An 11,080-nucleotide genomic window follows, 5' to 3' on the forward strand; every position below is an offset into this window, starting at 1 on the left:
CCATTTTTATTTTAATTATGATAATAATAATTCCTCTGGGTAAAAACAGCTGATGATGTTCAGGGTTTAAGGAAAGGTTAATGTAGCTCCATCACCTCCACAGGGACTACATTACCCAGAAGTCCTTGCTCGTACATGCAGGAGACGACCAGGAAGGAAAAAAACAGAAAAGATTCTGGAACTATGATTTTAGTCGGTGTTTAGTCCCAGATGAAGATGATTTTTCATTTATTTTAAGATCAGATCAGGTCAAGTCTGATTTACTTATTTATTGAACCTCGTCCCTGTTAAGTCTAAATGTTTTGAAAGTGGTTGGTTAGCAGAACAACCAATAAGAACACAACTAAAAGTTTTACTTAAAATCTTAGTACAAAATAAAAATTATAATAAATAAACCTAAACATCATCTTCTTCTGTTTTAATGGTGATTGGCCGGTACAATAATAATAATAATAATAATAAATGTTAATAAAAATATAAAAATAAAAAATAATAAATAAATAAGAAGAAGAACTTTGTATTTGTTGAAGAATGACAAGAAACAAGAGGAGCTTTTGATGAAGGTTATTTTTTATTGGAGCAGCATCAGAGACATTTCAGCCAATGACAGAAGAGAACCACACACACTGACCAATGAGCTGCAGCGATCCGAGGATTTAAAGAAACGTCCTGAACACATTCGTGCTGCGTTCAGGTCACTAAGCGTGAACTCCTTTAAAACTAAAAAGGCAAAAGTTTGATTCAATTTTTCTCCGATTTAAGTTTTTTAGGCGACTTTAAAACAAACAGAAGAAGAATTTCTCGACGTCTTTTGAACCGTTTAAATAATAAATAATGGACATAAATAACGGACAATGTGTTTTCCACTTTTCTCCGTGTGACTTGAACGCAGCAACAAAATTAAAGATAAATAAAAGTAAATAAAATCAGTTTTATTATTTAAAGTGCATTTTTAGCTTCTTTAACATCGACATGTTTAATCCATTACAGTTCATAAATAACGACTTCTCTGGTTATTGCACAACAAAATAAAAGCAGAGCAGACAGTGGAGCGACTACACGGCTCAATTAAATATATATCACCCTCCATCCTCACCCATCACACCCTAAAGTTAAATCACGTTCCTTCACTAAAAGTCCTGTTTTTATTTCTTTAATTTGTGAATTTTAAGTGTTTTTATCTTTTTAAAGTTCATTTTATTGACGGTGATTAGAGTAATAAGCAGAAAGAAGAGCTGAGAGAGGATCAGCTGGACACAACAACAACTTTTAAAATAAGAAGAAAACAGAAATGACCGTAGAGGAGAGTGACCGGTGTCGTGTTCATATCTGATAAAGTTCCTCACTTTACTTTTATGTGTTTTAGAGGCTGAGATTAGAGCTGAACTCTGGAATCTTCCATCGTAGGGAAGAACAGAAACGTTCTCTGAACATGTTTGTGATTTAAATTAAATAAGAGAAATATAATTAAATAGAGAGAAAAATGAGTTCATTTTAGTCAACACCGACTGAAACTTGTAGATTTTTAACACGACACCGGATTCTGATAATTAAAAAATGATTCTGATGAACCCGAGGCTAAACCTGGATTTAATTTAATTAAACCAGAGCTGGATCTAATCTGTTGAGAACGTGTTTTAGTCTTTACTGGAGTGGATTTAATATGAACTTAATTTAATTAAAACTAAATAAATAAATATGAGTCCTCTTCATTTAGACGTGAAGATAAATGTGACGTTTGTTTGCTCTTAGTTTTACTTTGAAATAGGTTTTAACTCGTATAATTATATAATATTCCAATGAATAAACTGTCAGCTGTGACTCTTAATTAATTTTTGTTATGAAACTCAAACTCACGTCCAAACTACTGAAAAAACTACTGTTGTCTTTATATTTTTGTTGCTGTTGTCGTCCAGGGACCCGGCCTCAGGGACCCCAGCCTCAGGGACCCCGGCCTCAGGGACCCCGGCCTCAGGGACCCCGGCCTCAGGGACCTGGTCTGAGGGACCTGGTCTGAGGGACCCGGCCTCAGGGACCCGGTTGAGGACCTGGTTTGGGGACTGGTCTGAGGGACCCGGCCTCAGTGCGGTGATTGTCAGCGAGTCTGTGGACAGGAAACGTTTTGCATATATAAATCAGGGCAGCGTGAGTCATCTCGGAGTTAAACCTACGACTGTGTTGCATATTTTCTTGCATACTGTGACGTTAAAGCGAGCGGCGCTGATATTTTACTGTTTGATTCACCGGTGGAGGGAAAATGTCAGAGTGTTCCTTTGACTAAATGTTAGGGCGGCGGTGGAGACGTGATCCGGCTGCACAAGTCAGAATAAAACTCAGAGAAGCTGAATGTTGACGCAGGAACGACGAAGTAGAAGTTTAACGAGCTCAGTATGCTTCAAACCGGCTTCAAACCGGCTTCAAACTGGCTTCAAACCAGCTTCAAACCGGCTTCAAACCGGCTTCAAACCTACCGGATCACAGTCATTCACATCATTTAAATTCAATTAAAAATAATCAAGTTGATCAGAAATAAAATTCCTCCAAAGGCTCCAGATTTATCTCTAGATCATGACTGAACCTGATTCCACAGATTAATAAATTATTTGATCATCCTGGTCTTAATTAATTAAAATGTGTCTCCATTAATTCATCCTCAGCCAGAACTTAAGATCTGGTCTCAGTCTGAGTGTAAATCAGCAGCAGCGCCACCATGTGGTCAGTAGAATATTGTAGCAGCTGCTGCCTCTAATGAGGTCTTTATTTATTTCATTTTTCATATCAGTCTTTATGTGTTGTTGTGAAATGTTTCTGGACAGTAAAGTTAAAGTAAAAGTTGTTTTTACGTGAGTGGCGCCCCCTTGTGGTTTTCATGACATATTCAGAAACATTAAGTTAATACATTAGAGTTTTGATTTTATATCTGAGGACAAAGTTACTCTTTTCATTGTGTCATTATGTTTATCGCTAATTAGCTTGTTAGCTTCTAGATGACCGGTGTCAAACATATGGAGCGTGGGCCAAAAACCATTTGAAGGCAGTGTTGGTTTCTTTAAACTGGAGGTGACTGATTTTATTTGAAGCATACTGAGACTTGTCTACATTAAAAAACGTCAGAACAATGAATGAATAAATAAAATAAATGATTGTCTTCCTCCTTCAGGCGTGTGCTCAGCTCACACCGGAGGAAGTTTTCTCACAGTGAACAGCAGTGATATGGAAAACGATTCCAGACGTGTCTGAAATCAAACCGGTTGGTCTGGTTTCATGAGAACCAAAGTGGAAGGAACGAGTGAACGCAGTGAGAAGTTGGTTTTCTGACCTTCAGTGTTTCAGAATGAATGAATGATGTCGGAGGTCGAGGTTGGATTCAAGTCGCTTCAGGTGTTTGATGACTCCTCCTCCTGAGGAAGACTCACGGGAAGGATGAAGGGCGGAGGGGAATCGGTTCCTAACACACAGCGAGTGAAGATCAGTTTATTTTAGTCGTCATTTTATTTCCTCATTAACATCTGAGCCCACAAACGTTCTGAACCTTTATAACTAAACTCTGCTCTAAATATTAACGTTAAATAAGTTAAACATCGAGTTTCCGATCACGTCGCTGTGCGTTAGGAAGGAGGAGCTTCAATGGATCTTTGGCTTGGGGAGGCGGGAGGAGGAAGAGGAGGAGGCCATCGTTCTGATCTTAACCCCAGACTTTGGAGAGGCGGAGCCAGGGGCGGAGGAAGTGTGCGACAGGAAGAGGTGGAGCTTAGAGGGCTGGGGGGGCAGCAGGGATCTAGAGGAGGGACCTCTTCTTTCTAATCGCTCCTCCATCTTTGTCCGTCGTTTCCCATCATCCTCTCCTCTGTGGGCCGTGCAGTCAGCGGAGGCGGGGCTAATGCTGGCTGGAGGCGGAGCTTGTGTGAGCGCTGGGACTGTCAGTGATTCCTGGACTTCCTGATTGGAGGAGTGAAGTATCTGTGACTGTAAAAAAAAGAGAGAAAAGGATGGTGTTTAAAAACTAGAGCTGTCAAATGATAACAATATTTACTCAGATTAATCTCAGGGTTGATGTGGATTGATTCAGATTAATCGCAATTAAATCAATCTCATCTCATTCTTAATTTTGTTTCATTGAGCAAACAGACTCCAGGAAAAAGAGAATATATCTGCACTTAACGTGCTCATTAAACACAACTCAACACCTTTTAGTGTCTTTCTTTGTCCACAGTGACAACGTGTCCCTGTTGCTACGGAGACAACTAACTTGTTGACATTGTCCAACCAGAGGAGAGCTGACGCTTCTTATTGAGAACAGTCTCTCCCAGTGAACAGTGGCTGCAGGAGTGGACACATATTAGCAGCAGCATTGGCAGCTTGTCTTTGTCTTGGTTTGTCTTGGTTTGTCTCCAGCTGTTAGCCGCGTTAGCCCAAGTGCTAGCAGAATCCCCGCTAACGTATGCTTGGCTTGGTTCATGTGCTGTTTGAGGCTGGAAGTGCTTCGATGCTTCAGTGAAAACAGAACTTATTTTGGTAACGTTACCTCTATTTGGACAAACTGAGCACGTTCACAGTCGTTCTGCTGCAGACGCTTCACTGGGTTCAGATTATTAATCACATTAATCATGATGATGGATTAATCTATGTTAACGAGTTAATTTTAACAGCTCTATATAAAAATACAAGGACAGAAAAAAAATGTGATCCTTATTCATGAGGCTGTTAAATAATATTTAGTTTGTGTAAAATCAGATTTTGAGTGTTTCAGCTAAGTTTTATGTTCTTGTCACTTCTTTTTTTATTTAATTGGTGGTAGATTTTTTTCCAGTCTTGTTCATCACTGTGCAGCTTCCCATTTAATTTCTGATTGTTATTCAAATATTCTCTTTTATCTGTGCAGAGAACATTTCTAAATATTTTAACCAGACAAACATCCTGCAGGTCATTAATTATGATCACTTGATTTTAGCCCTGATGACTTTGCAGCTTTATCGGCAGAATGTTGAAATATAAAGAATTCATCGAATGTGCTTTATTACATTATTCATCACATGTTTGAGGAGAGAGAGCAGGGGATGTGTATTTTAAAGATGATGTTTGAGTTTAATGAACGCGTTTAATGTGGACAGAAACTCTTTATTCTCACACTGGCTTTTAGTTTGTGTCATTTCATTTTTTAATATGAGATCAATCATTTGTTGTTGTATAAAAGTGAAGCCTTGTGGAAGTTTCCTGCAGAATGAAAACTGGAAAACCTAAAGGAACATTTACTGGTGAACACTGGCATCTGGCGGTGGTGGGCGGTACTACAGCTCACCGCTGATATTTATAACATCCTAAAAGTGTCTTGTCCATCCCTCATAAATAATTCATGACATGATGGATGTATTAAAGAAAGAGAAGGAGAAAAAGGGGAGAAAGGAAGACATGATGCCAGGCAGAGAGATGGAGAGAGTCCTCGACCACATGCAGGATTCACCTTGGAGGGATTCTCTGTTCTGCTTCCCTGACTTATATCACAGCAGCCCTCTCCTCTCTTTTTTTCCTGGCGTATAAATTGCTGATGCAGCCATTCTTAGTCTCTGTCCTGTCCTCTCATTGGCCCCGGGAGGCTCATTACATGAATAATATCACTCCATGCTGCACAGCCACTTAGCTCCATTATTAAAATCACAGCAGTCGTGAATAAACATGAGGTCGCTGCCGTGGAAACACTCATTTAGTTTCATGATTTCAGGTGGAAGTTAAAAAATGAGTGGCGATAGCTTCAATAACTGTTCATTCATTCCAACAGCTCAACTTCCAGCATGATAACCATCAGAGAGAAACCTTCAAAAGGAAGCAGAGATATCTGGAACAGATCAGCGTTAGGAGGATTTAAGGCGCTGGGCTCAGGAGTCTTTCAAAAAATATATCTGTCTTCTCTCTAATCTCAAACATTTACACACTACAGGACGTTATTTAGATTATTCTAACAGATTAGGGAGCACTGAACACACCACCTCACCTGAACTTCCAGGTAAAATAATGGAAGTAAACAAAACAAAAACTTTGAACCTATTTATCAAACGCTCCAGTCCAGTTGGTGCCGCTGATGCATCTGCAAGATTTATTTGTTGCAGCCAATCAAACAAGAAAAAGTCTAAATTTGCAGCGAGAAAAAAAAACAGAAGTTGTGCTATGACTTCGGTGAGATTCTTCCAACAACAGGGTGGGAAAAAACATTCACTTTGCAGAGACATGACTCGGTCAAAATCAATTCCAAGTTCTCTGGTGACCACATTTTGTTTGAGGTACAGAGATAAAAGCTAGATAAGATATTTTCAGATGGTGGTGGTCTGATTCCTGTAGGTCCTGTGGTTTGGATGGCAGGCTCCGATTGGCAATGGTTGCACCTCTTCAGTCTGTACACCCAAAAATAAAAAATAAAAAACTCCCACAATCCTCAGCGCCACCAGGAGGCGGGGGCGGAGGCTTCGTCCCCAGTGTCTCCTGTCCAGAGGTTCGACGGCTTCAAGTGTCGGAGCGAAGCGGCCATGAAGTGCGACTCATCCGGTTCATAATTGAAGAGGCATTTATAAAGATAATTTTAGCTCAGCGCTGCCTCCTGATGAGGCTCCGGGCGGCTTTTTATCGGACTCGCTTCGGTGTGAAGGAGGTGTGCAATGACTCATGGGTAATAATAAGACTGACTGGCCACTCATCTACTGTTAGATTGGATATTAAAGTAAGTCATGTGATTAATCCACAATGTTTTAAGATCATTCTCCACCTGAAACAGATCATTGACTAACATCCATGTTCTACACCGGGGGGTCGAACTCATTTTAGTTCAGGGACAAGTTTGATCTCTCTGGGGCCGGACCAGTAACACAGCAGAATAATAACCTGTAAATAAACTCTGAATGTTTCCATTTAATGAACTGAACTATTACGAGACATGTAATGACCAACCAGAGATTTGTTAAGAAAAAGAAGAGCAGCTTCTGTTTAGTTCCAGGTATCAGTTGCTGTGTTTCCAGTCCCGCTAGAAATGAACAAAATCTAAATATCTCAATAAAAATTGGCAATGGAAACACCTACAGTTCTAAAAACCTGTCAAAGATCTAAAGCTACAACACCTTTACGCTCTTACGTGTTTCCATATAAAAAATCTCTAAAGTTCAATGGAAACACTTCAGAGCCATTTATGCCACGTTTGGCCCGTGGGTCATACGTTTGAACAGACACATGAGTTTGATTGGGTTCTCTTTGTATACTTAAAGTAAATCAGCTCATGTTTTGATTCATTTTCATTCTGAAATTCTGAAGGACACAAGAAACTTTAAGTATAAAATCCATTAATTAGATAGTGGTGAAAGTAGAAGTAGGTTTTGTGTTTGACTATTCTGCTGCTTAGTTTTTAATTTATCAAAGCTGTGTCATAAAATGATGTCGACTTAACGCCCCAAACGTAAAACTGCTTAAAACTTCTTTCAAATGAAATAATCTCTCACTAGATTAACTAATAATAATTTTATTAATTCTAGACGCTATGGAGCTCAGCCAAAGAGATGGTGATATCAAATTTATGAGGAAAAAAAAAGAGAGGACAGCATTTTGGATTATTTCCAGGAGGAATGTATCATGATGAGGTTTTATAATTCTGCTACTCGGTGGGTTTATCGTTCAGATTATAGAACAAGTTTTTATCTATGTATTTATATAGAAAATATATTTTATGTAATTATTATTTATTCTTTTTATTGTGTTTCTGTATCTTTACCATCTAGTCTACTGATAGACCTGAAACCATACGATAATATGGAGCCACATGACCAAGTCCATCTTGGCGGTTACAGTCCTATTGGCTCACATTCATATGTACATGTACAAGATTGGTTGTTTCCATTTAAAATGATCCATGTACTTAATGTAAATGTAGCTCCGCTGATTTTAAGACATGATTCCTCACATATAACCTAATTTAAAGAAGATGGTGTGAACGTAGACTGAATTAAAGCACAAATACTACTTTAAAAGATAACTTTTTTTTTATAAATATGTCCCTTGGATGAACCCAAATCTTTTTTCTTTTTTAGGTTTGAAGCTTTTTGTGCGTTCTGCATAGATTTCTGTCATTGTTCTTCTATTTTCAGTAATATATTCCTTTTTTTAGTTTTTGCATTATAAAGATATAATTCCTGTTTCCATGAGGCTTAATTCTACTCTAAGAACCACTCAAATCTATTTTAGAACAAACAGGGACGACAAGGAATCAACTAGGCAGGAATCAGGAAGAGGAAGATAAAAAGTTCCTACCATGCTGTGTCACTGAAGTAAAGCACTAGTGTTTCCACTCCTGGACCAAGTAGCAGAAACACAAAGAGGACAGAAGGAGGTCAGTTAGAAAAACCAAAGCAGATTGAACATGATCAGATCAGACCAGTCTGTAGAGAACATGGAGCTACGATGATGGTGGTGACAGGATGAAGAGAGAGCACGAAGGTTAAAGGTTAATTAATTATGAATTAAAACAGTTATGAGCTGGACTGATGTCCTGAACTGAGCAGCTGATTCCAGGTTGAACTCCTCAGATATTCTCCATGAATATGATAAAACAATGTCCAAGACACAGAAACAGTTTAATTTGGAGTCCTTGAGTTTGGAGTCCAATTAATATTCACTTTAAGCTGCAGAGTTTATTTTTTATTTTGAATGTTCTGGACCCCGTCTTTAAACAGATTAGAAAGAGAAAATCAGGAGATATTTCTCTTTATTTAATAAAAGAACTTAACTTCTGTTAGCTATATAGTAGTACTACAGTATAGCTAGGGGCGGCACGATGGCTTGGGTCTTTCTGGGTGGACTTTGCATGTTCTCCCTGTGTTCTCGTAGGTTCTCTCCGGGTACTCCGGTTCCCTCCCACCTCCAAAGACATGCTCGTTAGGCTAATTGGTGACTCTAAATTGACTCTAGGTGTGAGTGTGAGTGCGAATGGTTGTATGTCTCTGTGTTAGCCCTGCGATGGGCTGGCGTCTTGTCCAGGGTGGACCCCACCTCTCACCTGATGCCAGTGGGATAGACTCCAGCCCCCCCCCCCCCCGTGACCCTAGTGAGGATTAAATGGTACGGAAGATGAGATGAGATAGTATAGCTACTATCTGTAGTGATGTTCTCTGGACAGATGGGGGCGCAATAATTTTTGTTTTGTTTTTTTACATCTATTGATATATTTTGTTTAACAACTGAACTGAAGTCTATTTATATTTATTTATTTTACTGTTTAATATTTTAAATCCAGAGAAGTTTTTTGTTTTCAAATGTGAATTATTGATCACAGGAGCAAGATGATGATTTGGATGAAGATTGAAATGCTTTGAAGGTTTGATGATGAGGAGGAGAAGGAGGAACGGAAGGGAGGGGGGAGGAGGGGGTCATGTGACTCACTTTTCTTAGCGAGGTGGGGGGGGATGCTGGGCCTCGGCCTCCCCCTGTAAGGTCTGGAGCGCTGATACTGCCAGGGAGGAGAGAGGAAAGGAACAGGAGGAAAAGCCTGAAGAGAAAGTGTAAAGAGAAGGAAAGGATGCTGATTGGACAGGTAGACGGAAAGATGGATGAAAAGATCGAGTGGAAGAAGACCGGAAACTCTGGACTCAAAGATATTCACAGCAGCAGAAACACAAACTTCTGCAACAAGGCAAAACCCTTGATTAAACTCTGGTGGTGTACCACAAGGCTTCGTATGACGACTTCTCCTTTTCATTGCCTCTTGACAACATTCAACATCAAGTGATGTAAATGTTCGACTATATGCAGATGATAGTTTGATTTATGTTCACGAAATTATTTATCTTCGTCCTTTCTCTGTTCCAGCAATCTTTGTTGCTCTTTTTAAAGTGTTGGTGTACCACAAGGCTCTGTATGGGGACGTTAGTTTTTTCTTGTACACACCCCTACTTTTATTTATTTATGTTCCCATCCTGCCGCTAGTTTATCTTTATCCGGTCAAACTTAAACCACAGATAAACAACTGACGGTGTACCACAAGGTTCTGTATTGGCACCTTTGTTTTTTTTTTCTTGTTTTCTCTTGTTTATGGTAAATATATGCAGACGATGGTCTGGTTTATGTTCTCATCTCATCAGTGGTTTCTTTTTATTGGCTCAAACTTAACTTATCCTCAGATACTACAAACACATCAGCAGCTTGAAGCCTGAACACCTCAGAAACTCTCCTGGAAAATAAAACAAGTGCCACGATTTCCAGAAGAAGATGGAGGATTTAAGAGTCTTTAGTTTTCCACAATCTGAAGCTTCAGATGAAAAACTTCACAGATGATCACTGTTTACTCTGTTGACTGGTTTGGTTTTGGTGTGATTGAATTAAAGGAACTTTATGTGACCTTGATCTGTTTACTGATGGGACACTAACAGATTTAACTGTTTAACATTTTTTAAAGCTCTCTGATGTTAAAGATGTTTCATCACTGAATTTGTTTTATTATTTATAATTCTTGAAATGTTTCAGCCTCTGTCTGATATCCCACATTTCTAAATAAACATTGTTTTTCCTCCTGTTCTATAAATGTGTGTTTACATGTTGGATGTGTGTTAAATGTGTGTGTTATGTGTGTTAGATGTGTGTGGTACATGTCAGATGTGTGTGTTCTTACAGTGTGTTCTCTCCAGGGTGTCTGTGAGGCCACACTCTCACTCTCCATCACACTCGTCTGCGTGTGCTGATCCATCTTTCCTGCCGTCTCCTGGCAACGACACCTGGTGGTCACCGTGGGAACCGTCTGCACACACACACACAATCATACAATTCATTTAATTGTGTCAAACAAAGACGATTAATCATTTTGAGCTTTTAAACCGTTTCCAACAAACATCCAGGCCAAAGAAAATATATTTTAAAATGACAAATTATTACAAAATGAATCTATATAATATTAAAAGTAATAATCTGGTCTAATCCTCTGGCTGATGAACGAGTGAAGCACAGACCAGCTGCAGGGTGAGCTGTGCGATGGTTCGGTCTCTGCTCCTCAGATCCTCTCTGAGCTGCTGCACCTCCTGCAGGAGAATCTGCACCTGAACACACACAAACACACACA

General features: G+C 39.3%; 1 long non-coding RNA gene across 3 annotated transcripts; it reads right to left on the reverse strand.

Annotated features, from left to right (window-relative positions):
• Positions 1-552: 552 nt before the first annotated feature.
• On the reverse strand, positions 553-11,073 carry LOC125022409. Of its 3 annotated transcripts, XR_007114439.1 has the most exons (6): positions 10,971-11,073; positions 10,637-10,762; positions 9,412-9,517; positions 8,284-8,323; positions 2,075-3,966; positions 553-2,008 (listed from the first exon to the last, which is right to left on the reverse strand). It is a non-coding gene; the product is annotated as an uncharacterized LOC125022409 (long non-coding RNA). The 3 variants fall into 3 exon arrangements; XR_007114440.1 differs by lacking the exon at positions 8,284-8,323; XR_007114438.1 differs by lacking the exons at positions 8,284-8,323; positions 9,412-9,517.
• Positions 11,074-11,080: the final 7 nt, after the last annotated feature.

Source organism: Mugil cephalus, chromosome 16 (assembly GCF_022458985.1).
Source record: "Mugil cephalus isolate CIBA_MC_2020 chromosome 16, CIBA_Mcephalus_1.1, whole genome shotgun sequence".
Classification (NCBI taxonomy): Eukaryota; Metazoa; Chordata; class Actinopteri; order Mugiliformes; family Mugilidae; genus Mugil; species Mugil cephalus.